We start from the raw sequence: 26551 nt of genomic DNA, 5'->3' as shown, positions 1-26551 counted from the left end.
CCCCAAAAATAGCTGGGAAAACGGTCACTACTCAGTCCCTGACCTTATACTTTGAGCTCTGAAAAGAGCTTTTGGGTTTTACAGAGGATTTCTGGATGATTTGCACCAAAAAACACAACTCTCCCTAGCAGCTGCTCACACTTTCCCTACACTAGCTGTGTTCTGCATGCAATGTGCAGAAAATGGCAGCGGCAGGGCTTAGATAGAGCCAGGCTATGACTCATAGGCTATGATGCTGGGCGGCCAGCCAATCATAGTAATGCCGCCCACAACCAAGAAGGCTGCGGCATTACTGTGATTGGCAAATGATGAGCGGGAGATCCAAGTAGTGCGAGGAGAGTAGTGAAATACTCGCTATGTTCAGAGTACCGCGAGTACTTCACTACACGCCGAGTACCGAATACCCACGATTATGCTCGCTCATCCCTAGTAGACATGTTGAAAATGTTATTTATCTAATATTTTGTGTAACATAACTTTCTTGATTATGGGCATAAATATGTGAATTTGAAAATCGCTAAATTTATCAAATACATTTTTCCACTACCATGAAGTATAATATGTCTTGAAAAATAATCTCACAATCAGTGGGATTCGTTGAAGATTTCCAAAGCTCAGAATTGAAAAATTTGGCCCAGTCACGAAGGTGGCAACAGGCTCAGGTGTGTAGGGGCTAAAAACAGCTATCTCTGGCATTTTTCCTGAGCAGTTTCTGCTGAGATTGAGTCTCTAAAGTGAGCTGTAACTGCTCAAGTTCTCCTAAATTTCAGTCACACATAATCTGCTGGTAGGATCATCCCTCCTAAGCCGTTTACATGGGCATACAGCTCTGCTATATAACATCACTATTACAACCCCATCTGCCTGTGAGATGGAAGCTGAAGCTGAGAGGAATCTGCAGATGTGTCAGTTATAATCACACACTGCTCTCCAGTGAGATCAGGAGAGCAGACTGTCAGTTATTATGTGTCTCACACTGGCAACTCCAGCTTTTACTTAAAGTAAGCTTACTAGGCAGATTTAAATATACTTATCAGTGTCCAGCCCATTATCCTGACAACCTCATTTACTTATAAGAAAATGTGAATTTCTCTAGAATAAAACATCAGATTACAGATATCAAGATATAATTTTATTCAGCTTCCTAAGACCTGCATGCCCATGTAGATGGCTTATGAGGGTTGATTCTACTGAAAAATTCCCTTTAGTTATACTTTTAGTACACTGGATGCTACATGCTAACAACTTGATATCTCGCCAGATGTTTTGAACCAGTTTCCTTTCTCCTTTTTCATTAACCATGCAGTAGCTGTGTTTGGATATCCTGCATCAGACACCTCATTATGTTCCATATCTGGGTTAGTAAACTAGCACTCTTTGTCATCTCATTTGCTTGTGCCTCTTTTCAGCTATGTGCCAACCTTTCTCTGCTTTACATATAGTGCCCTACACACACTGTCTTGTCTTTCAACCCAGACAGGTTATTGAATTACTGTCCAGTATCCTAGTACACATTCCCGAGGAACCTGTTTCTAACCAATTTTTGAAGTTCCCATAAAAATCTACACATGTGTGCCACCTCTCCATTCTTGCAAGCAAGAAGCTATTCTCAAGATAGATGCAGGTCAGTGAAAGGCCAGCACATTCCTGACGCACAATGATTTTTACACTGTGAAAGACATTTTAATCTTAATTTCCTGCCTGCCAGCAACTTGTTTTGACACTTGTCACATTAAAGAAATTTTTTCTTTTGAAAAATATCTATAAAATTTGTGTTAAGTGAACAGCAGCAGTCGTGGAGAAATAAACACAACTAAAGAAGCTGAGCGCCATCAATATGTAAGCCTACATGTTTCTTGTATTTGACAATATTTATTTTTTCTTTGGCGTCAAAGTTGCTGTTGTTGCAAACGCAAACTAGTGATTGACTTTACATAATTGGTCATCAATATCAGCGTAGTAGAAAACCCATTAAACATTTCCAGGACAGTTCATGGCATAACCTGATGAACCTGATTTTGCCACAAATTTTGGAAAAGGCATGTTTTCGTAGAGTGCAAAATGAGCAGGTTAATGCTTATTCGCTTTTTAAAAAAGGATGTTTAGGATACAACAGGGCCTAAAATGAATCTGTCAGCAGGTCTGAAAGAAACATGATGTGATCTGAGAGCATCATAATGTAGACACAGAGACCCCGATTTCAGCGATGTGTCATGTACTTGGCTGCTTTCTGTAGTTTGATATACCGTACATACTCGTGTATAAGCCAACCCGAGTATGAGCCGACCCCCCTAATTTTACCATATAAAATTGGGAAAACTTATTGACTTGCATATAAGCCAAGTGTGGAAAATGCAGCAGCTAATGGTAAATTTAAAAAATAAAAATAGATACCAAATACCAATAAAAGTAAAATTAATTGAGACATCACAAGGATAAATGTTTTTAGAATCATAGAATCATAGAATCGTAGAGTTGGAAGGGACCTCCTGGGCCATCTGGTCCAACCCCCTGCTCAAAGCAGGATTCGCTAAATCATCCCAGTCAGATGTCTGTCCAGCCTCTGTTTGAAGACTTCCATTGAAGGAGAACTCACCACTTCTCGTGGCAGCCTGTTCCACTCATTGATCACTCTAACTGTCAAAAAGTTTTTTCTAATATCTAATCTGTGTCTCTTCCCATTCAGTTTCATCCCATTGCTTCTAGTCTTTCCTTGTGCAAATGAGAATAAAGTTGATCCTTCTACAATGTGACAGCCCTTTAGATATTTGTAGACAGCTATTAAGTCTCCTCTCAGTCTTCTCTTTTGCAAACTAAACATTCCCAAATCCTGCAACCTTTCCTCATAAGACAGGGTTTGCAGACCGGTCACCATTCTGGTCGCTCTTTTCTGAACTTGCTCCAGTTTGTTGATGTCTTTTTTAAAATGTGGTGCCCAAAACTGGACACAATATTCCAGATGAGGTCTGACCAAAGAGGAGTAGAGGGAAATAATGACTTCACGTGATCTAGACTGTATGCTTCTGTTAATACATCCTAGAATTGCATTTGCCTTTTTTGCTGCTGCATCACACTGTTGACTCATATTCAGTCTGTGATCTATTAGTATACCCAAGTCTTTTTCACATGTGCTGTCACTTAGCCCTATTCCTCCCATTCTATATATGCTTTTTTCATTTTTATTGCCCAGATGTAGTACTTTGCATTTCTCCCTGTTAAAAACCATTCTGTTAGTTGCTGCCCACTTCTCCAGTTTATTTAAATCTTTTTGAATCCTCTCTCTCTCTTCTCTAGTATTAGCTATCCCTCCTAGCTTTGTGTCATCAGCAAATTTAATCAGTTTACCCTCAATTCCTTCATCTAAATCGTTGATAAAGATGTTGAACAATACAGGGCCCAGGACAGAGCCCTGTGGTACCCCACTTGAGACATTCTTCCAACTGGATGTGCAGCCATTTACGACCACTCTTTGGGTCCGATCACTAAGCCAGTTATGAATCCACCTAACAGTTGCCTTGTCCAATCCATACTTAGTCATTTTTTCAATAAGGATTGTATGAGAGACTTTGTCAAATGCTTTGCTGAAGTCAAGATATACTATATCTACAGCATTTCCTTGATCCACCCAATCAGTGATACCGTCATAGAAGGAAATTAAGTTAGTCTGACATGACTTATTAGTTAGAAACCCATGCTGACTCTGTTTAATCACTTCATTCTTATCCAGGTATTGACATACATGTTGTTTAATAATTTGTTCAAAGATCTTTCCTGGTATAGAAGTCAGACTCACCGGCCTATAGTTGCCTGGGTCCACCTTCTTCCCCTTTTTGAAGATAGGAACAACATTTGCTCTTCTCCAGTCTTCTGGCACTTCTCCTGTTCTCCAAGAATTTTCAAAGATTATGGAGAGGGGTTCAAAAATTTCTTCTGCTATCTCCTTCAGTACTCTGGGGTGTAATTCATCTGGACCTGGAGACTTGAATTCATTTAGGTTAGCTAAGTGTTTCCTCACTATCTTTCTGTTTATAGATATCCTGGATTCTTCTATTCCCTTAATAGGACAGTGAATAACAGTTGATGTTGCATTTCCTTTCTGAGGGAAAACAGATGCAAAATAGGAATTTAAAAGTTCAGCCTTCTCAACATCCTGTCTTACCATTTCATCATTTTCATCCTGTAAAAATCCTATAGCATCTTTGACTTTTCTTTTACTTTTGACATATCCCCAAAATCCTTTATTATTGCTTTTGACATCTCTTGCAAGCCTCAGTTCATTTTCAGCTTTAGCTAATCTGATTTCTGCCCTGCAGGTTCTGCAGACAGCATTATATTCTTCTTTAGATATGCCTCCCTCTTTCCATTTTATAAACATTTTTTTCTTCCTTTTTAGCATGTGCTTAAGTTCTGTGTTCATCCATCCTGGTTTCCTTAAATGCTTCCTATTCTTCCCTCTTTTGAATATCCATATTGAATCAGGAGCCCCATATAATGCTCCATATAGTTCATGATGGCCCCATAAGATGCTCCATACAAAATACACCCCATATAATGCTGCACAAAGGTTAATAATGGCTCCATAAGATGCTCCATAGAATAATATGCCCCATATGCTGCTCCACAAAGGTTATTGCCCCACAAGATGTTCCATAGATTCTGCTCCATAAAATGCTCCATAGATTATGCCCCATAGGATGCTCTATAGATTATGCCCCATATGCTGCTCCATAGATTATGCCCCATAGATTATGCCCCATAAGATGCTCCATAGATTATGCCCCCATATGCTGCCCCATAAGATGCTCCATAGATTATGCCCCATATGTTGCTGCCGCTGCTGCAAATAAAAAAAAGACATACTCACCTCTCGTCACTGGGAGCCAGGTGCCGGTGTCACCGCTGGTTCAGGTCCCCGGCACCTCAGATATTCACCTGTCCCCAGTCCACCACTGCCGCTTTGTCTTCCGGGTCCTCTGTCAGTGACGTTCAGGCAGCAGAGGGCATGGCGCACACTAACTATGTCACCACGCCCTCCGACCTGAACATCACAGCCAGAGGACGCAGAGGACAGAGCAGCACGCAGTGGTGGACTGGGGACAGGTGAATATCGCATATACTTACACCCTCCTGGCATGGTCTCTGCAGCGCCCCTGCTTCTCCTACGGTCTCAGGCTCCTTCCTTCAGCGGTCACATGACACCGCTCATTAAAGTCATGAATATGTGCATATTCATGACTTTAATGAGCGGTACCACATGACCACTGAAGAAAGGAGCCTGAGACTGTAGGAGAGTAGGAGAAGCAGGGGGCTGCAGAGACGTTCCGGGGGGTAAGTATGGTCTGCACCCCCGCTCCTCCTCCCCTGCCGACTCCCTGGTGTATATGACTCACGTATAAGCCAGGAGGGGGACTTTCAGCCTAAAAAAAATGGGCTGAAAATCTCGGCTTATAAGCGAGTATATATGGTAATTACTTTTGTATGAGTAGGAGATTATCACTAGAGGACTAGTAAACCTGCTGCTATGTAGTCCTACAAAGTTATGAGCTCTATATAAAACAAAACCATACGGAACCAAATGTATATCCCAGTAGAGTCGCCCACTATGTAGTGCCGTCTCAATGGGGAATGGACACTCCAGCATAACATATTAAACAGAGAAAAAAAGGGGAGTACAAGTCCAATATCATAAAAATAAGCAAAATTTATTAAACATATAGTACTAACAGTTACATAAATGACAAAAGATATATAAAGGATCAGATAAGTATCTGCTGCTTGTTAGTCCTAAAAATAGACAAAATAAAGTGCTTAGTGCCAGTAACCAATATGGGCCATACTTGAGGGATATAAAAGTAAGAGAGATCCTAACAGGTGCGCATCCTGAAAAAATCACTATCCCAAGCCATAGTGCTTACCCATACTGAACTCTGCCAAGGACCACAAGCAGCGCCGCCACCGACGCGCGTTTTGCCTCTTTTTCAAGGTGCCGTACTGTGTTGTGTAAGGGGCCGGGTTATATATCCTGTTACCAGGTGCTCCAATCAAGCGGCGCGTGTGTCCGGTGTCCTGCCCCGGAAGCTGCATCACCACCGGCGACAGCGCGGCGTCGCGTCTCAGACGACGTCACTATGACGTCACTGACCCGCAGACGCCACTGACGCACCTCAGCAATGCTCCATGGGCACGCACCGCAGACATGCGCACTGGACCATCACACCGGCTGGACTCAATGAGCAGTTGAGTTTTAGCTCATATTTGTAATTTTTGTGTTGTGATATGGTTTTGTTTTCATTATATGTTTGTATGTTCACTGTATTGGTTTGTTTCCCTTCAGTCATCTTTAATGGAACACCGTCAATTTCTAGGACGTTTAGTGGGGAAGATCTGGAGGGACCTTTGGTGTTATATCCTGGCTTAAGAACATCATATCAAGTTAGGCTTATGGGACTATTTTTATAAAGGAAAAGGAAGAAAAAAGATGAATAATAAAAAGAAAAGAAGATAAATATTTTTATTCACGTTGGTGCATCATTTTATATATGTCACATGTATCATGTGTGCACCCCTTTTTTTGAAGCATTTTATATGCACCATCTCTCTTTTATATATAAAAAGAATACATAGTTGATATTGTAATCACATTTATTGTAAGGGATCATATTTTTTATGTTCACTATTATTAATGATATAGTTGTTATTAGCTAGTATTCATTAATCTTTTGGATTCGTTCATATATATATTCACTGTGCACAATCCGTTATATTTAGGATCCATTTTCCTTTCTTGGATGTATTACCTAGATTGTTGGCTCCAGTGCGCATGTCTGCGGTGCGTGCCCATGGAGCATTGCTGAGGCGCGTCAGTGGCGTCTGCGGGTCAGTGACGTCATAGTGACGTCGTCTGAGACGCGACGCCGCGCTGTCGCCGGTGGTGATGCAGCTTCCGGGGCAGGACACCGGACACACGCGCCGCTTGATTGGAGCACCTGGTAACAGGATATATAACCCGGCCCCTTACACAACACAGTACGGCACCTTGAAAAAGAGGCGAAACGCGCGTCGGTGGCGGCGCTGCTTGTGGTCCTTGGCAGAGTTCAGTATGGGTAAGCACTATGGCTTGGGATAGTGATTTTTTCATGATGCGCACCTGTTAGGATCTCTCTTACTTTTATATCCCTCAAGTATGGCCCATATTTGTTACTGGCACTAAGCACTTTATTTTGTCTATTTTTAGGACTAACAAGCAGCAGATACTTATCTGATCCTTTATATATCTTTTGTCATTTATGTAACTGTTAGTACTATATGTTTAATAAATTTTGCTTATTGTTATGATATTGGACTTGTACTCCCCTTTTTTTCTCTGTTTAATATGTTATGCTGGAGTGTCCATTCCCCATTGAGACGGCACTACATAGTGGGCGACTCTACTGGGATATACATTTGGTTCCGTATGGTTTTGTTTTATATGCTTGCTATCTGTGTTTTCACAGTTACCATTAAGGAACACATGGATTTCCGTGAATGCGAGAAAGCGTGGCAGACTGAACTTGATAAAGTTTTTAATGAAGGATCTGGTATTAATACGGATTGTAAATTTGGTGACACTAGTACATTGATTATTAAATACAAAGAGCTACTCAATAAACGTACACGGTTATGGTGGAATAAGGCATTCATGGATAAGTATTTAATCTGTGGCCTCATACCAAGAGGCTTACGGATACAAGTGTTCCCATCCTTTAATATTAATGACAGTGAGTTTGTCAACCAGTGGGAGGATGCTGCTTCCACATGTTCAAGGAAATATATGGAATTACTGTCTAAATATAATGAAAAACAATTGAATGAATTAGATGTAGAAATTGGATCTATACAGGATGAGGTGAATAAAAACCTTACTGGTGTGATGGCAGCCAAGGTGAAATTGGAGGTGGAGACATTTTTAAAAAAATGTGAAACGGAGGTTGTTCAGAGAAAAACTAAAAAATATCAGCGTGACCTTACTGATCGACAACAGGATCGGATTTATAAATGGCATTACCGCCAAATGAATGGTAATAATAATAAAAATCCCATAAGAGGAAGGTCCACCTCACTTTCATCGGTACCATCACTGGAAGAACCTATGAACACTTCAGATGGTGTACGACCTTTGTGGGACAGGAGGGATCATGTGAGAGATAGACATTGGAAGAATGGAAAAACCAACAAAAGAAAAATGGCTAATTCACCGAAGAGTGATAAAAAAGCTCGAACAAATACATTAGAGGTAATTAACCTCTCCTCACATGTGCTCTCTGATCTTCACAAAAGTGTATTACAACTTGGTTTATCGTTCTCTCCAGTAAATAATTTTGATTATTTTACAGCGGTAAAGGATCTCCACCTGTTTTCCCGAAAGATCATCCTTAGAAAATTACATTCATGCCCTCTGTCAGACCAAGGTTTATCGGTCTCAGAAGCTGAGGCAATATGTACTCTAGAAGAATTGGAGAGTGAGTCTCATGGAGATTCGGTAAGTGGATCTTTACCTCCTATTGCAGCCAGATGTGCCACGTTTCCCCCTTTCTCACTTTGTCCCCAGGTCGAGATATTTACAAGGTTGGTGACTGAAGATCTTAAGACCATCACCAATTATAAAAAAAGCGATAATTTGACCCCACAACAAAGAGTGGCTTTATGTGAAATTGGAAGTTGGGATGACATTGTTATTAAATCTGCTGACAAGGGGGGAAACGTGGTTCTCTGGCCTGTAGATAAATATGAAAAAGAGGCCTTCAGACAATTGAGAAATAAAGAAAATTATTCTCAGTTGTCTAACAGTCCTCTTAAGATCTTTCAGAATGAATTACATAATATTCTTGAAATGGCATATGAAAGAGGTATTATAACTAAAAAAGTCTTGCAGGGCCTTTTGGTTCATACTCCGGTGATTCCCACTTTTTATCTTCTCCCCAAGGTCCATAAGGATCCTGTGCTTCCTCCTGGATGTCCTATTGTGTCTGGCATAGGGGGGCTATGCGACCCAGCCTGCAAATTCATTGAATACTATTTACATCCGCAGGTTGAGACGCTGCCCTCCTATGTCAGGGACACTAATGATGTCCTCAGGAGATTGGATGGCCTGTTTGTGGATGCGGATATGATTTTGGTTACAGCAGATGTCGAATCGCTTTACACCAGTATTCGACACGTGGATGGACTGAGGGCTTCCAGATTCTTCCTGGAAACGAGTAATTTAGATCCGGACATGCGTGAGTTGGTCTTGGAGCTGTTGGAGTTCGTTCTTACCCACAACTTCTTTACCTTCAAGGACAGATATTTTCTACAGAGACAGGGCACCGCGATGGAGGCGGCCTGTGCGCCATCCTATGCTAATCTCTTTTTGGGCTATTGGGAGAGGGAGATTTTCTCGGATGGCGCACTGGCCGCTCCCCAGATTGCGGGATGGTTCAGATATATTGATTATGTTCTATTTATCTGGCAAGGCCCTGTCTCTGAGTTACATGACTTTTTGGGGGTTCTGAACCAGAACAGCTTCAATATCCATCTCACGTATGCTTTTCACCATCATCAAATTACATTCCTTGACGTTATGTTAAAAGTACAGGATGATGGTTTAATTTACACCGATCTATATAGAAAGGAGACTTCTGTGAATGCCCTTCTGCATGCATCCTCGTCACATCCGCATTCCACGATCAGGTCTATTCCAGTTGGACAATTTTTGCGTGCCAGGAGGATTTGCTCAACTGATGCCTTATTTGAGGCCCAGGCGGTGGACCTTGGGGAAAGATTTGCCCAAAGAGGCTATAGTGGCAAAAACATTAGGAGAAGTTACTGGCGGGCCAAAAGATCTTCTAGGGTTGATCTCTTGGGAAACAGGTGGAAAAAATCCAAACCTAAAACGGATGGAGAAGTAAGATTTATTTCAACATATAATCATAAATGGGACCTGATGAGATCTATCTTGAACCGACATTGGGCGGTTCTGAGGACTGACCCAATTTTACGTGAATGCCTTTCTGAACGCCCCCTTATGACTACGCGGAGGTGTAATACCCTTAAGAACATGCTAGTGAGGAGTCACTATACCTCCAAAAGTATAGATTTCTTTCAGGCTGGCACACCCAGGAATGGATTTTTTCCATGTGGTGGGTGCCTAGCATGTAGGAATCTTCGGAGAGCATTATCGTTCACTTCATCGGATGGCCGTCGAGAATTCAAAATTAGAGGTTACATCACTTGTAGTACCACATATGTGGTCTATTATGCAGTTTGCCCGTGTGGGCTAATATATGTTGGATTAACTACACGTGAACTACGCGTTCGCATAAGAGAACATGTGAGAGATATAATGGCGGCACGTGAAGTGGAGGATATTAATGCTCTCAAACCTATTCCGAGACACTTTCGGTTGAAACATAAATGTGATCCGAGTGGACTCCAAGCTTGGGGTATTGACAGGATCCGTGCGGGAATAAGGGGGGGTGACACCAAACGTGTCTTAGCTCAAAGGGAATGCCGGTGGATCACAGTTCTTGATACCATCACACCGGCTGGACTCAATGAGCAGTTGAGTTTTAGCTCATATTTGTAATTTTTGTGTTGTGATATGGTTTTGTTTTCATTATATATGTTTGTATGTTCACTGTATTGGTTTGTTTCCCTTCAGTCATCTTTAATGGAACACCGTCAATTTCTAGGACGTTTAGTGGGGAAGATCTGGAGGGACCTTTGGTGTTATATCCTGGCTTAAGAACATCATATCAAGTTAGGCTTATGGGACTATTTTTATAAAGGAAAAGGAAGAAAAAAGATGAATAATAAAAAGAATAGAAGATAAATATTTTTATTCACGTTGGTTTATCATTTTATATATGTCACATGTATCATGTGTGCACCCCTTTTTTTGAAGTATTTTATATGCACCATCTCTCTTTTATATATAAAAAGAATACATAGTTGATATTGTAATCACATTTATTGTAAGGGATCATATTTTTTATGTTCACTATTATTAATGATATAGTTGTTATTAGCTAGTATTCATTAATCTTTTGGATTCGTTCATATATATATTCACTGTGCACAATCCGTTATATTTAGGATCCATTTTCCTTTCTTGGATGTATTACCTAGATTGTTGGCTCCAGTGCGCATGTCTGCGGTGCGTGCCCATGGAGCATTGCTGAGGCGCGTCAGTGGCGTCTGCGGGTCAGTAACGTCATAGTGACGTCGTCTGAGACGCGACGCCGCGCTGTCGCCGGTGGTGATGCAGCTTCCGGGGCAGGACACCGGACACACGCGCCGCTTGATTGGAGCACCTGGTAACAGGATATATAACCCGGCCCCTTACACAACACAGTACGGCACCTTGAAAAAGAGGCGAAACGCGCGTCGGTGGCGGCGCTGCTTGTGGTCCTTGGCAGAGTTCAGTATGGGTAAGCACTATGGCTTGGGATAGTGATTTTTTCAGGATGCGCACCTGTTAGGATCTCTCTTACTTTTATATCCCTCAAGTATGGCCCATATTTGTTACTGGCACTAAGCACTTTATTTTGTCTATTTTTAGGACTAACAAGCAGCAGATACTTATCTGATCCTTTATATATCTTTTGTCATTTATGTAACTGTTAGTACTATATGTTTAATAAATTTTGCTTATTTTTATGATATTGGACTTGTACCCCCCTTCTTTTTTTCTCTGTTTAAAAAGTTATGAGCTCTGTATAACTCCACCCCCACCACTGATTGCCAGCTTTCTGCCTATGCACAGTGTACACAGAGAGCTGTCAGTCAGTAGAGTGGGCGGGGTCATACAAAGGTCAAAATTCAGAGAACTAGTGTTACACACCTGTCCGGGTTATCCTGGGCTCCGATCCCTTCTTCTGAGTCCACTGCCGTGTGATGTGTTCCACATCAGATTTTGCATGTTGCCCAGAGTGGATCAATAGCATCATCTACCTAGACCTATTTAAGGCCCATTGACACACACCTGTATCCTAGGATTGAGACTCTAGTATTCCTTCTTTGGCATGTTCCATTATCTGTACAACTGTGTTAAACTTGCATCCATCCCCTACTGGGTTCCACTCCATCTGTTCCTGAGTTTTCTAGTCTCCACAATAATACATGTATTCTGGAAGCTGGACCCACGACTGGGGTCCATGTGCCCACCAGGATCAGAGGAGGAGAAATCTTGTATAATGAAGACAGGCAGTCTTATCTTCTGGGCAGCCCCATAGCCTGTAAGGTCAAAGCTATAAAAAAAGATTTTTCCTGTACAAGCCATCATCAAAGAGGCTTACAGGTATGACTAATTTCAGATGTATACAACCTATATGACCATATTATTAACTCAAAAGCTCAAAAGGGTGACAAAATTAAAGCTTTAGTAAAACATTAAACATACATTGCTAAACGTAGATCTTTGTCACCACTGAAACTCCATCTGTTCCTCTCATGTAAAGAACTGAATTAATTTAAATCATAACGTAAAATTATTTAAATTTTGTTACAAAGGTAATATCTCACACAAGGACTATTTAAGGTATATATGTACTGTATACTGAACTTGCCAAAAGAATTGCATGATGCTGCAAATTGAATACGAGTCTAATTTCATGTACTTCAAGTGGCCAGGCGCATTTGCACAATTTGTGAGGATTGCAAAATAAAAAGAGAGAAAGGGCTCATGACGACAGGAGCGGACACAAGGGCTTCCCCACAGAGTCTTCCAGATATCACGTCACATGGTTTAGTACAATCACAGGGATTATGAAAGATAGAAACAGGGAAAGCAGCAGTTATTTTAGAGTTTTAGAGGCTTGGGATGAGAATATAAAACAAAGCAATAGGTGGAAAATAAGACATAACTTTTAATCCGTCAATTAAAAGACTACTAACATGTGTCACGCAGTGTGAAAAATAAAAGAACGCATGCAAAATGCCCATCTAATGGATGGGCCCTAAAAGAAGTGAGAAAAAAATCCCACCTAGATGCATTAAGGATATAGATAGAAACCTAATAATCTATTCAATAGGTAGACAAAAAATCTAGAAGGTACAGCAATAGAGACATATTCCACTCATGAATGCCATAACCTAGTTGCACATGTATATACACTTCATAAAAAGTTGCCAAAAGGGTCTCTCAGGACCACATAAATAGACAATCAGGTGAGATTATAATATATAAAGGAACAATCTCACCAGATAAGATGGGTGGGGAGTCGAAAGATCCTCTGTTCAATCCGACTGGAGGATGAAATAGGGGAAGACAATACCCTGTCACATCCCTAAGGGGCTAACAATCAGCTAATCCCCAGACTCCCGCCCTAACAAGGGCAGTCCACAGCTAACCCTAAATTGCACATGCCCTGCACTTTCCCTAAGGGGGTGTCCCAACGCATTTCATCCAAGTAAAATCTTCAGGGGACTTAACTTGTAAAGTGCCATAGTGCTATTAATGAGAGGAAACAAATCCTTCCACTCCCTATGGACAGCATTGCTCTATTTTATATCTAATTATTTTGGGTGAGAGTTTATCTATGTCAATTCTCAACAGAAATTGTCTCATGCTTGGGATGAGAAGTCAAAGCACATAGCTCATTACAAAGAGATAGAATCTCCTAAATCAGATTTGTGGTGCACTACTGCAATGCTGGAACAAATTCAGAATGGCAGTGTGAATAATAATACACAGATTCAAGTGATAGAGAGTTGCAGGAACTGCAGAGTCAGTGTGACTGTGTGTTACACCGCTCCGACATACTCATCCGGCCTCCGCTCCCACGCCGTCTCTGTATATTCACCCGGCCTCCGCTCCCACGCCGCAGCCTCTCGCCACCCGACGGCCATGGCAGTCATCTCTGACAGGCTCGCGGCCGACGCCATTTCTGCATGCAATGTGCATGCGCCATAGGCCGCGGCCGCGCCTCCCTTCTGCTTCTTGTGCTCCGGCTGTGCTCTGACCCGGAAGCACCTTCGGACCAATGGCAGACCAGACGGGGCCATATCAGGCCGCCTCCCCCTGAGGGAGGCGCCTGATCATTGTGTTACCTTTCATACTGGGCCCTCCTTCCTCCTGTGCTCTCTGCAGCCTCTCGGTGCTGTCCTTGGTGGTTCCTGCAGCAGCCTCGTAGCCTGTCTTCCGTGTTCCCTGCAGTATTCTCAGTCCTGCCTCCGATGTTCCTGTTCCATCCTGCTCCAGTCCTGCCATCCTACTCCAGTCCTGCCTCCGGTGTTCCTGTTCCATCCTGCTCCAGTCCTGCCATCCTACTCCAGTCCTGCCTCCGGTGTTCCTGTTCCATCCTGCTCCAGTCCTTCCGTCCTCCTCTAATTCTGTCTCCTGTGTTCCTGCTCCAGGCATCCCTCCACATTCCAGTCTACAGTCTTACTACACTCCTGTCTCCTGTGTTCCAGCTCTGGTCTGTCACTTCAGTCCCACAGTCCTACTCCAGTCCATCCTGAGCCGCCCCTCTCGGTACCGGCTACCGTGGTACTTGAACCCCTGGGCCTGCTCCTAACTGTCCCTGTATAGGGGTCTGTTCCACCTGGCAGCTCGCCCGGGGCCCCTCGGTGCCACGGTCCAGAGGGTCCACTCCTGGAGATTCCGGCTCCTGACCACCCATGCTAACACTGTGAATTGATTAACACAAACAAGGAGAGCAGTCTAACCCCTTCCTCACTAGGCGATTTTCCATTTTTGCGCTTCTGTTTTTTTCCTCGCTTAATTCCAAGAGCCATAGCTTTTTTACTGTTCCATTGACATATCCATGTGAGGGCTTTTTTTGTGGGATGAGTGGTACCTTTAAATGACAGCATCAACTTTGTCATGTGATGAACTGGAAAGCAGGGAAAATATTCCAAGTGCAGCTAAATAGCGAAAAAACTGCAATTATTTTTTGGAGTTTTATTTACAGCAATCATTTTGTGGTAAAAATGACCAGGTAATATGATTGCACTCCAAGTTGATATTTTTATTGATCTCACTTTGGGCTATATACAATGTTTTGATCTCCTGATATAGTAACATAGTAACATAGTTATTAAGGTTGAAGGAAGACTTTAAGTCCATCTAGTTCATCCCATATCTTATCCTAACTTGCCCTAACATGTTGATCCAGAGGAAGGCAAAAAAAACCCATGTGGCAAACAGTAAGCTTCACATTGGGGAAAAAAATTCCTTCCCAACACCACATACGGCAATCAGACTAGCTCCCTGGATCAATGCAATATTAAGGAAACTAGTGTATATACCCTGTAATATTATACTTTTGTTATGATGAGTCACCGAAGGAGGAAAAAACAAAATACCAGCTAAGTCCAGAAAAACCAGAGAGGTTGGCAGCTATCGGATTGCAGACCTCTGAACCTATCCACAACAACTAGCAGTAGCCGTGGGGGGTTCCTACGGTGCCCTAGACCCCTCGATCACAGCCGGAGAGCTACATAGCCTAAAGACAGAAAGGGGGAAAAACTAAACTGCCCCAGAGCAGACCCCAAAGCAATAGGCAGCCCCCAACATATAATGACGGTGAAGCAAGATGAAAACACTAACACAGATAGAAAGGTTGAGCAAATGATGGGGCCCAAGCTAACTACATAGGACAGGATAGGAAAGCTGCTGTCTGCCATCCACAAAAACCCTATCAAAATGAGCCAACCGACTGATAGGAAAAACAGGCCCTGAAGTCGCTAGGCTTCAAAAGACTATATCAGCACTCAGGTATATTCTGAAGACAGAGCAAAAGATCAGCAGATCAGAAACAAAAATGGAATTCAGCTCACCCCCGGCCGGGGATGGCAGAACTCCCAAAAAACAAGGCAAAACAAAAACAAAACTGAAGAGTACAAAGCAGAGCAGAAAAACTTAGCTTTGAGACGCAGGAATCAGACTGGTCTCCAAGAATCCAGCAGGAAAATCACCAGCCAGGAAGAAGGGCGTCGGCAGCCTTATATCCAGTCCTCAATTCCAGCCACCCAGTTATCATCTAGCTGCCCAGGTGTTTGGTAATCAGTCTCACTACCTTCCTTCACCAGAGGAGGGAGTTCATCAGACCTCAATTGTGAAGGGAAAAATGAACTCACAACAGTACCTCCCCCTTGAGGAGGGGTCACCGAACCCTCATCCATGCCACCAGGGCGATCCGGGTGAGCCCGATGAAAGGCACGCACCAATCTTTCGGCATGAATATCAGAGGCAGAGACCCAGGAATTATCCTCCTGACCATAACCCTTCCACTTAACCAAATACTGGAGTCTCCCAGACTAGCCAGACGGGAATCCAGTATCTTCTCTACCTCATATTCCATGTTACCTTCAACCAATATAGGGTCAGGAGGTGCCACCACAGGAACTACTGGTTCAACAAACCTCTTCAACAAGGACTTATGAAACACATTATGAATTTTAAATGTGACAGGAAGAGCCAACCGAAAAGAAACCGGATTAATAATCTCCAAAATCTTGTAAGGTCCAATAAATCTAGGCTTAAACTTAGGAGAAGTCACCTTCATAGCGATATTTTTTGATGACAACCAAACCATATCACCCACCTTAAACTGGGGACCAACGGTCCTACGACGGTTGGAAAACCGCTGGGCCTTTTCCTGGGAGAGAGACAACTTATCCACTACTTGGTCCCAGATCTGGTGCATTCTCTCCACCACAGTGTCAACACCTGGGCAGGCAGAAGGCTCCACCTGCCCTGAAGAAAATCGAGGGTGAAAACCAAAGTTACAAAAAAAAGGTGACATCAAAGTGGCAGAACTAGCTCTATTATTTAAAGCAAATTCGGCCAAGGGCAAAAATGAAACCCAATCATCCTGATCGGCAGAAATAAAACATCTCAAATACGACTCCAAAGTCTGGTTTGTTCTCTCCGTCTGCCCATTGGTCTGAGGGTGAAATGCAGAGGAGAAGGACAACTGAATTACCAACTTGGAACAGAAAGTCCTCCAAAATCTAGACACAAACTGAACTCCTCTGTCAGATACAATGTTCTCAGGAATCCCGTGCAAGCGAACCACCTGTTGCAAAAACAAGGGCACCAACTCAGAGGAAGATGGCAACTTAGGGAGTGGTACAAGATGGACCATCGTAGAGAATCTATCACAATTCACCCAAATAACAGTCATTCTCTGAGAGACAGGCATATCAGAGATAAAATCCATTGAAATATGGGTCCATGGCCTCCTGGGCACCGGCAAAGGCATCAACAAGCCACTAGAGCGAGAACAAGGTTTAGACCGGGAGCAAGTCCCACAGGACTGCTCAAAATTCCTGACATCACGAGACAAGGCGGGCCACCAAAAAGACCGACTCACCAGATCTCTAGTACCAAAAATACTTGGATGACCAGCCAATGCAGAGCAATGAACTTCAGACATCACTCTCTTCCTCCACTGGTCAGGAACATACAACTTTCCACTGGGACAACGCTCAGGTTTGTCCTCCTGAAACTCTTCCAGAGCACGTCTCAAATCGGGCGAGATGGCAGAAAGAACTACCCCCTCGCCTAAGATGGTAGCAGGCTTAGTCACAACAGGAGAATCAGCAAGGAAACTCCTAGAGAGGGCGTCTGCCTTGACATTCTTAGTGCCCGGAAGAAAAGAGACCACAAAATCAAAACGTGTGAAAAACAAGGCCCACCTAGCCTGTCTAGGATTCAAGCGCTTGGCCGACTCCAGGTAAATCAAATTCTTGTGGTCAGTAAGGACCACGACTTGGTGTTTGGCTCCCTCCAACCAATGTCTCCACTCCTCAAATGCCCATTTCATGGCCAACAGTTCCCGATTCCCCACATCATAGTTACGTTCGGATGGGGAGAGCTTTCGGGAAAAGAAAGCACAAGGATTCATTTTAGATGTCACAGGATCTTTTTGGGACAACACCGCTCCTGCACCAATCTCAGAAGCGTCCACCTCCACCTGAAACGGGAGTGAGACATCAGGTTGCCGCAAAACCGGAGCAGAAGTGAATCTTCGCTTCAGCTCCTGAAAGGAAGAAACAGCCTCCGGAGACCAATTCAGCACATCAGCACACTTCCTAGTCAAATCCGTCAATGGCTTGGCAATACCAGAAAAATTAGCTATAAATTTCCGATAAAAATTAGCAAAACCCAAAAACTTCTGGAGGGCCTTCAAAGATGTAGGCTGAACCCAATCATAAATGGCCTGTACCTTGGCCGGGTCCATTTCAATAGTTGACGGAGACAAAATAAATCCCAAAAATGAAACCCTCTGTACCCCAAAAAGGCATTTCGATCCCTTGACATACAGGGAATTCTCCCTCAAAATCCGGAGCACAGTCCGAACATGTTCCACATGAGAGTCCCAATTCTTGGAGAAGATCAAAATATCATCCAGATAGATAATCAAAAATATATCCACAAAGTCTCGGAATATATCGTTCATGAAGCACTGGAAGACAGAAGGGGCATTAGTGAGCCCAAAAGGCATCACCAGGTACTCAAAATGTCCCTCCGGAGTATTAAACGCCGTCTTCCACTAATCCCCATGCTTAATGCGAATAAGATTATACGCCCCCCTGAGGTCAAGCTTGGTAAACCAGCAAGCACCTTTAACTCTGGAGAATAGATCAGAAATCAGGGGTAACGGATACTGATATTTAACAGTAATTTTGTTGAGGGCACGATAGTCAATACAAGGCCTTAATCAGCCATTCTTTTTAGCCACGAAAAAAAAACCAGCACCTAAGGGTGAAGAGGATAGTCTAATATGACCCTTCTCCAATGCCTCCTTAATATAGGATTGCATAGCCTCGTGCTCGGGTACAGATAAATTGAAAAGCCGACCCTTGGGGAATTTACACCCCGGGTTCAGCTCAATTGCGCAGTCATAACTCCTATGAGGAGGCAAAGACGCAGACTCATTCTCACTAAATACATCATAAAAGTCAGCCAAATAGTCAGGAACAGCATGCGACTGGGGAGAGGTGGAGAAAACAGAAGCATCACTAAGGGCACACCGACAACCCCAACTCACCACAGACAAAGATTTCCAATCCAGAAATGGATTATGGATTTGCAACCAGGGAAACCCCAGAACAATGGTATCATGCAAATTATGCAACACCAAAAATCTGCAATTTTCTTGATGGTCTGGGGCGACCCGCATTACCACCTGGGTCCAAAACTGAGGTTTATTCTTCGCCAAAGGAGTAGCATCAATACCCCTCAAAGGGATAGGCGTCCGCAGAGGTGTCATAGGAAATCCACAACGTTTAGCAAAATCCAAGTCCATCAGGTTCAGAGCTGCTCCTGAATCCACAAAAGCCTTGGCGGAAAATGTGGACAGGGAGCAGATCAGAGTAATTGCCAGAAGAAACTTAGGTTGAACACCACCCACAGAAAACGTGTGTGCACAACGTTTCTCTCGTTTAGGGCAGACAGAAATAATATGTGAGGCATCTCCACAAAAAAAACACAGCTTATTACGCCTTCTGACCTCCTGACGTTGCACCCTAGACAAAACTCTATCACATTGCATAGGTTCAGACATTTGTTCAACAGGTGGCAACATCTCTCGTGTAGTTTTGCGTTCACGTAAACGCCGATCCACCTGAATGGCTAATGACATAGAATCGTCAAGACCAGAGGGAACAGGAAATCCCACCATAGTATCTTTTACAGTTTCTGATAAACCCTTCCGAAAGAGGGCTGCAAAGGCACCATCATTCCAAGTAGTAAGGACCGCCCACTTTCGGAATTTTTGACAGTACAACTCTGCCGAATCCCGACCCTGGCTTAATGCCAACAGGGTCTTTTCAGCCTGATCAACAGCATTAGGTTCATCATACAACAACCCCAAGGCTTGAAAAAATGCGTTCACATTATTCAGAATAGGATCATCAGGTTTCAAAGAAAACGCCCAATCCTGGGGATCGCCGCGCAGCAAAGAGATGACAATTTTAACCTGCTGCGAGGAGTTCCCCGACGAGTTAGGCTTCAAGGCAAAAAATAATTTACAATTATTCTTGAAATTCAAGAATTTAGACCGATCCCCAAAAAACAGATCAGGAGTAGGAATCTTTGGTTCAGCAGCATGTGAATGAGCAAGATAGGCGGAAATTCCCCGCACTTCAGCAGCGAGCTGCTCCACACGATCAGACAATTGCTTCATCTCCATTGAGAGAAAAATTCCCCCTACGGCCTCAGAGATATAGAGGAAAAAATATGCACACAAAAAAAACCTTGTTAGCGGACCTTGTTAGCTTTTCTTGGCGTGCGCCGTTACCGCCTTGAGCCCAGGAGGGCGCACTGCAGAGAGGACGCCTGTCTCCGGCCGGGACAAGCATCCGCAACCTATAGCATCAAACCCTTCTCCTCACATGGTGACATTATTCTGGACTTCATTAATATTATCGTTGTCGTTTTATTGGAACCTCCTATGCACAGGACCTGGACTGCTAAGCACCATCAGATCAAAGAAGCTAATCTCAAGGTATTTCTGATTCTTTTTCTTCATTATATGGACAATTTTTATTTTCCTTAGCCCTATGGTGAACTTTGCATACGTGGCATAATTTGATTTTTAAAAAAAAAATTCTCTTTTATTTTCTATTTTTGAAGTTTTATGTAAAGAGTCAAGTAGGCGGTGCCTGACCCTCATCGCTAATTGAAGGTTGCAATCTAGGTTGGCTACTTAGTTCTCCACTTCTACTTGAGGAGTGAGTTTAGTATATATAAAAGTCTATCTCTGAGCGCAAATATTAAAACTTTTAATTGCTTCATCTCCATTGAGAGAAAAATTCCCCCTACGGCCTCAGAGATATAGAGGAAAAAATATGCACACAAAAAAAAAAAAAAAAATTCTGACACTCTTTTTTTTTTTTTTTTTTTTTTTACAATTCTCTCCTGCTATAGAGTACCCTAGGATCTGCGGTATGGCTGGTGATTCTGTTATGATGAGTCACCGAAGGAGGAAAAAACAAAATACCAGCTAAGTCCAGAAAAACCAGAGAGGTTGGCAGCTATCGGATTGCAGACTGTTGTGAGTTCATTTTCCCCTTCACTACTGAGGCCCGAGGAACTCCCTCTTCTGGTGAAGAAAGGTAGTGAGCCTGATTGTCAAACACCTGGGGCTGATGATGATGACTGGCTGAGTGGAGTTAATGACTGGATATAAGGCTGCCGACGCCCTTCTGGCCTGCGGGTGATTTCTCTGTGGACTTCTAGGAAACCAGTCTGATTCCTGCTCATCTAAAGCTAAGATTTCTGCTTTGCCTTTTTGCATTAGTGTTTTGTTTTCCTTGCTTTTCTGGATTCTGCCATTCCCTGCTGGGGTGAGCTGAATCTCCTTTTGCCTGTTGCTCTGTCTTCAGAATATTCCTGAGTACTGACATAGCTTTTTTGAAGCCTAGCGTCTTCAGGGCCTTTTTTACTGTCAGTTTGTTGGCTCTTATTTTCATAGGGTTTTTCACAGATTGCAGACAGCAGCCTTCCTGTCCTTTCCTATCTAAGCTAGCGTGGGCCCTATCTTTGCTCAGTCTATCTTTCTGTCTGTGTTTTGTTCTTTCTTCTTGCTTCACCGTCATTATATGTGGGGGGCTGTCTTTTGCTTTGGGGTCTGCTCTGGGGCAGTTTAGATTTCCCTTTCTGTCTTTAGGCTATGTAGTCCTCCGGCTGTGATCGAGGGGCCTAGGGCATCGTAGGAGCCCCCCACGGCTACTGCTAGTTGTGTTGATAGGTTCAGGGGTCTGCAATCCGATAGCTGCCAACTTCTCTGGTTTTCTGGACTTAGCTAGCATTTCTATTTTTGCCTCCTACGGTGACTCAATCATAACAGCAGACCCCTGAACCTATCCACAACAACTAGCAGTAGCCGTGGTGGGTTCCTACGGTGCCCTAGACCCCTCGATCACAGCCGGAGAGCTACATAGCCTAAAGACAGAAAGGGGAAAACTAAACTGCCCCAGAGCAGACCCCAAAGCAATAGGCAGCCCCCAACATATAATGACGGTGAAGCAAGATGAAAACACTAACACAGATAGAAAGATAGGTTGAGCAAATGATGGGGCCCAAGCTAACTACATAGGACAGGATAGGAAAGCTGCTGTCTGCCATCCACAAAAACCCTATCAAAATGAGCCAACCGACTGATAGGAAAAACAGGCCCTGAAGTCGCTAGGCTTCAAAAGACTATATCAGCACTCAGGTATATTCTGAAGACAGAGCAAAAGATCAACAGATCAGAGACAAAAATGGAATTCAGCTCACCCCCGGCCGGGGATGGCAGAACTCCCAAAAAACAAGGCAAAACAAAACCAAAACTGAAGAGTGCAAAGCAGAGCAGAAAAACTTAGCTTTGAGACGCAGGAATCAGACTGGTCTCCAAGAATCCAGCAGGAAAATCACCAGCCAGGAAGAAGGGCGTCGGCAGCCTTATATCCAGTCCTCAATTCCAGCCACCCAGTTATCATCTAGCTGCCCAGGTGTTTGGTAATCAGTCTCACTACCTTCCTTCACCAGAGGAGGGAGTTCATCAGACCTCAATGGTGAAGGGAAAAATGAACTCACAACAACTTTTCAAGAAAGGCATCCAGTCCCTTCTTAAATTTTAGTAGAGAATCACTCATTACACCATCATATGGCAGAGAGTTCCATAGTCTCACTGCTCTTACAGTAAAGAATCCACGTCTGTTAGTATGCTTAAACCTTCTTTCCTCCAGACGTACAGTAGAGGATGCCCCCTTGTCCCCGTCACAGGTCTAAGAGTAAAAAGATCATTAGAAAGGTCTTTGTATTGTCCCTGCATATATTTATACATTGTAATAAGATCACCCCTAAGCCTTCGATTTTCCAAACTAAATAACCCCAAGTGTAATAACCTATCTTGGTATTGCAGACCCCCTAGTTCCCTAATAACCTTGGTCGCTCTTCTCTGCACCCGCTCCAGTTCAGCTATGTCTTTCTTATACACCGGAGACCAGAACTGTACACAGTATTCTAACTGTGATTGCACTAGTGACTTATATAGAGGGAAAATTATGTTCTCCTCATGAGCATCTATGCCTCTTTTAATGCATCTCATTATTTTATTTGCCTTTGCAGCAGCTGCCTGACACTGGCCACTAAATGTGAGTTTGTCGTCCACCCATACACCCAGGTCTTTTTCAGTGACAGTTTTGCCCAGTGTTTTACAATTAAGCACATAATTATACATCTTGTTCGTTCTACCCAAGTGTATGACCTTACATTTATCACCATTAAAGCTCATTTGCCATTTATCAGCTCAAGCTACTAGTTTACATAAATCCTCCTGTAATATAAAGTTGTCCTCCTCTGTATTGATTACCCTGCAGAGTTTAGTGTCATCTGCAAATATTGAAATTCTACTCTCTATGCCCCCTACAAGGTCATTAAATAGATTTGTTAAAAAGAAGCGGGCCCAAAACTGACCCCTGTGGTACCCCACTGCTAACCATGACCCAGTCCGAGTGTGCTCCATTAATAACCACCCTTTGTTTCCTATCCCTGAGCTAGCTCTTAACCCACCTACACTTATTTTCACCTATCCCCATTGTTCTCATTTTATGTATCAACCTTTTGTGTGGCACTGTATCAAAAGCTTTTGAAAAGTCCATGTACACCACGTCCACTGCATTCCCTTGGTCCAGTCCTGAACTTACCTCTTCATAAAAGCTTATCAGATTAGTCTGACAGGAACGGTCCCTTGTAAACCCATGTTGATATTGGGTCATGAGGTTATTCTTCTCCAGATACTCCAGTATAGTATCTCTTAGAAAACCCTCCAGGATTTTACCCACAGTTGAGGTTAAACTTACTGGCCTATAATTTCCAAGTTCAGTTTTTGTCCCCTTTTTGAATATTGGCACCACATTTGCTATACCCCAGTCCTGTGGTACAGACCCTGTTATTATGGAATCTTTAAAGATTAAAAATAATGGTCTATCTATGACTGTGCTTAATTCCTGCAGTACTCGGGGGTGTATCCCATCCGGGGAATTTGTCAATTTTAGTGATTTTTAGACGCCGCCGTACTTCCTGCTGGGTTAAGCAGGTGACATTTAATGGAGAATTTTTTATCCCTGATCATGTTATCCGTCATGGGATTTTCTTGTGTAAATACTGTTGAAAAAAAGTCATTTAGCATATTGGCTTTTTCCTCATCCTCATCCACCATTTCACCCAGACTATTTTTAAGGGTGCCAACACTATCATTTTTTAGCTTCTTACTATTTATGTAGTTAAAGACTATTTTGGGAATTTTTTTACTTTCTCTGGCAATGAGTCTCTCTGTCTCAATCTTTGCTGTCTTGACTTGCTTTTTACAGAATTTATTTAATTTTCTGTATTTATTTAATGCCTCATCACTACCTACTTTCTTTAATTCTCTAAATGCTTTCTTTTTGTCACTTATTGCGCCCCTTACAGCTCTATTGTTAGTGGTTTCCTCCTATTTCTAACATTTTTATTCTCATACGGTATATATTGTGCACAGGTCCTATTCAGGATGCTAATAAACATCTCCCATTTTCTTTGTGTATTTTTATGTCTCAGGATATCCCAGTTAATCCCAGTTAATTGCACCAAGATCATCTCTCATCCGTTGGAAATTTGCCTTCGTGAAGTTTAGTGTCCTTGTAACCCCTCTACTACACATCTTATTAAAGGATACATGAAAACTTATTAATTTGTGATCACTATTACCCAAGTGACCCTCAACCCTTACATTTGATATGCGGTCTGGTTTGTTGGTTAATATTAGGTCTAGCAGTGCCCCCCCTCTTGTTGGGTCCTGAACCAGTTGTGAAAGGTAATTGTCTCTCATAGTTGTCAAAAACCTATTATTATATTACATTATTTATTTTTTTGGCAGAAAAGTAGCAATTCTGGCTTTTCGATTTTTTTATGGTTACACCATTTATTGTTTGGATTAATTTAATTTATTTTATATTTTGATAGATCAGACTTTTACGAAGGCAGCAATACCAAATATGTGTATTTTTTGTGTTATTATTTCTTAACCCCTTCATGACCTTGGATCCATTTGCAACCATAATTACTTACCGACCTTGGACGTATGGATATTTGCAAACACATGAACTGTGCGCGCGGGATTGCCACAGGGTGATCAGCTGATATCACTGCTGACACCAGGCACTCACTGCCAGGAGCTGTGCCCGCACTGCTCTTGTCACTTTAACCCCCTAAATGCTGCTAACAATATCGACTGCAACATTTAGAAGGCAGGCAAAAGACGGGTGCCTCCTCTGTCCTCTGACGGGCACTCCCGCGATGACATCCCGGTCATTTCCATGGTGACGGATGTTGTCATGACGACATCTGCGTCACCAGGCTCTAGCAAGTTAACTAGATCATGCACATTGCATGATCTAACTAAGGCCGGGGTCACACTTGTAAGAACAACGTGAAAAACTCGTGCAAGTCTCTCGCCTCAATACCCGGCACTGCTGCCGGCGGTGCAGACTGGAGCGTTCAGCTGCACAGAAATACATGGAGCCGCACACTCTGGTCACGAGTGCTGGCGACAGTGCCGGGAATTAAGGCAAGAGACTCGTGCGAGATTTTCGCATTGCACTCGCAAGTGTGACCCCGGCCTAACTTGTATCTGCAGCACTGACAGGACAGGTTCACTAGTCGAACTTGACCATAAGATCTTATCTGAATCCATCCCCTTTTCTGGACACAGAAACAATTTAACATTCAATCAAAGAAAGGCATTACATGAACTTAAACATAATACTAGCGTTATAATTAAAGGGAACCTGTCACCCCCCCAGAGCGTTTTTCAGTAAAAGAGCCACCTTCAGCAGCACTAAGGCTGCATTCTGTGAAGGTGGCTCTTCTGTTTCTGACTCCTAGTAACACAGAAATATTGACTTTTATAAATAGGTCCTCATACCTGTAATGCGTCCCATAGGTATGGTGTGTCCCCCTGTATCAGCCGTCTGCCAGCCGTCCATCATGCCTCTGTCCTGTGTCTGGGCGCCACCTCCTCCTGTGTAGTATGCCTGTGCTGTGACAACTCTAGCTGCAGCTTCCCCATCCCCCTCCTCCTCTTTCTTTTTCCTCCCTCAGCACCCAGCGTCTGATGCGCTGACCTGCCAGTGACCTGCTTGTGTGCCCAGAGAGGAAAAAGAAAGAGGAGGAGGGGGATGGGGGAAGCTGCAGCTAGAGTTGTGTGTTTTGTGTTCAGCTCCTGATCTGCTTGAGATCAGTTCTAGGAAAAATGATGCCTTTTGTCCCTGGACCTGTCCTGTCTATGTGTCGATACCAAAGTCTTAGTTGTGATTCCTGCTGTGTTATGTTCCTGACATCCGCTGCCTGGTGCCTGGAGCCTAACGATCGCTACCTGGTGCCTGGAGATCATGTCCAATGTCTGGAGTCCGGCGACTGCTGTCTGGTGCCCAGGGCCTGACTTCCAGTGCCTGGAGATCGTGTCCGATGTCCGGAGTCTGGTGTCCGCTGTCTGGTGCCTGGAGCCTGACTGGTACCTGAAGTTCGTGTATCATGTCTGGAACCTGACGACCGCTT

Source organism: Dendrobates tinctorius, unplaced genomic scaffold (genome assembly GCF_039654945.1).
Source record: "Dendrobates tinctorius isolate UK_male_01 unplaced genomic scaffold, ASM3965494v1 ptg000072l, whole genome shotgun sequence".
NCBI classification, from domain to species: domain Eukaryota; kingdom Metazoa; phylum Chordata; class Amphibia; order Anura; family Dendrobatidae; genus Dendrobates; species Dendrobates tinctorius.
This window is presented reverse-complemented; position numbering follows the sequence as displayed.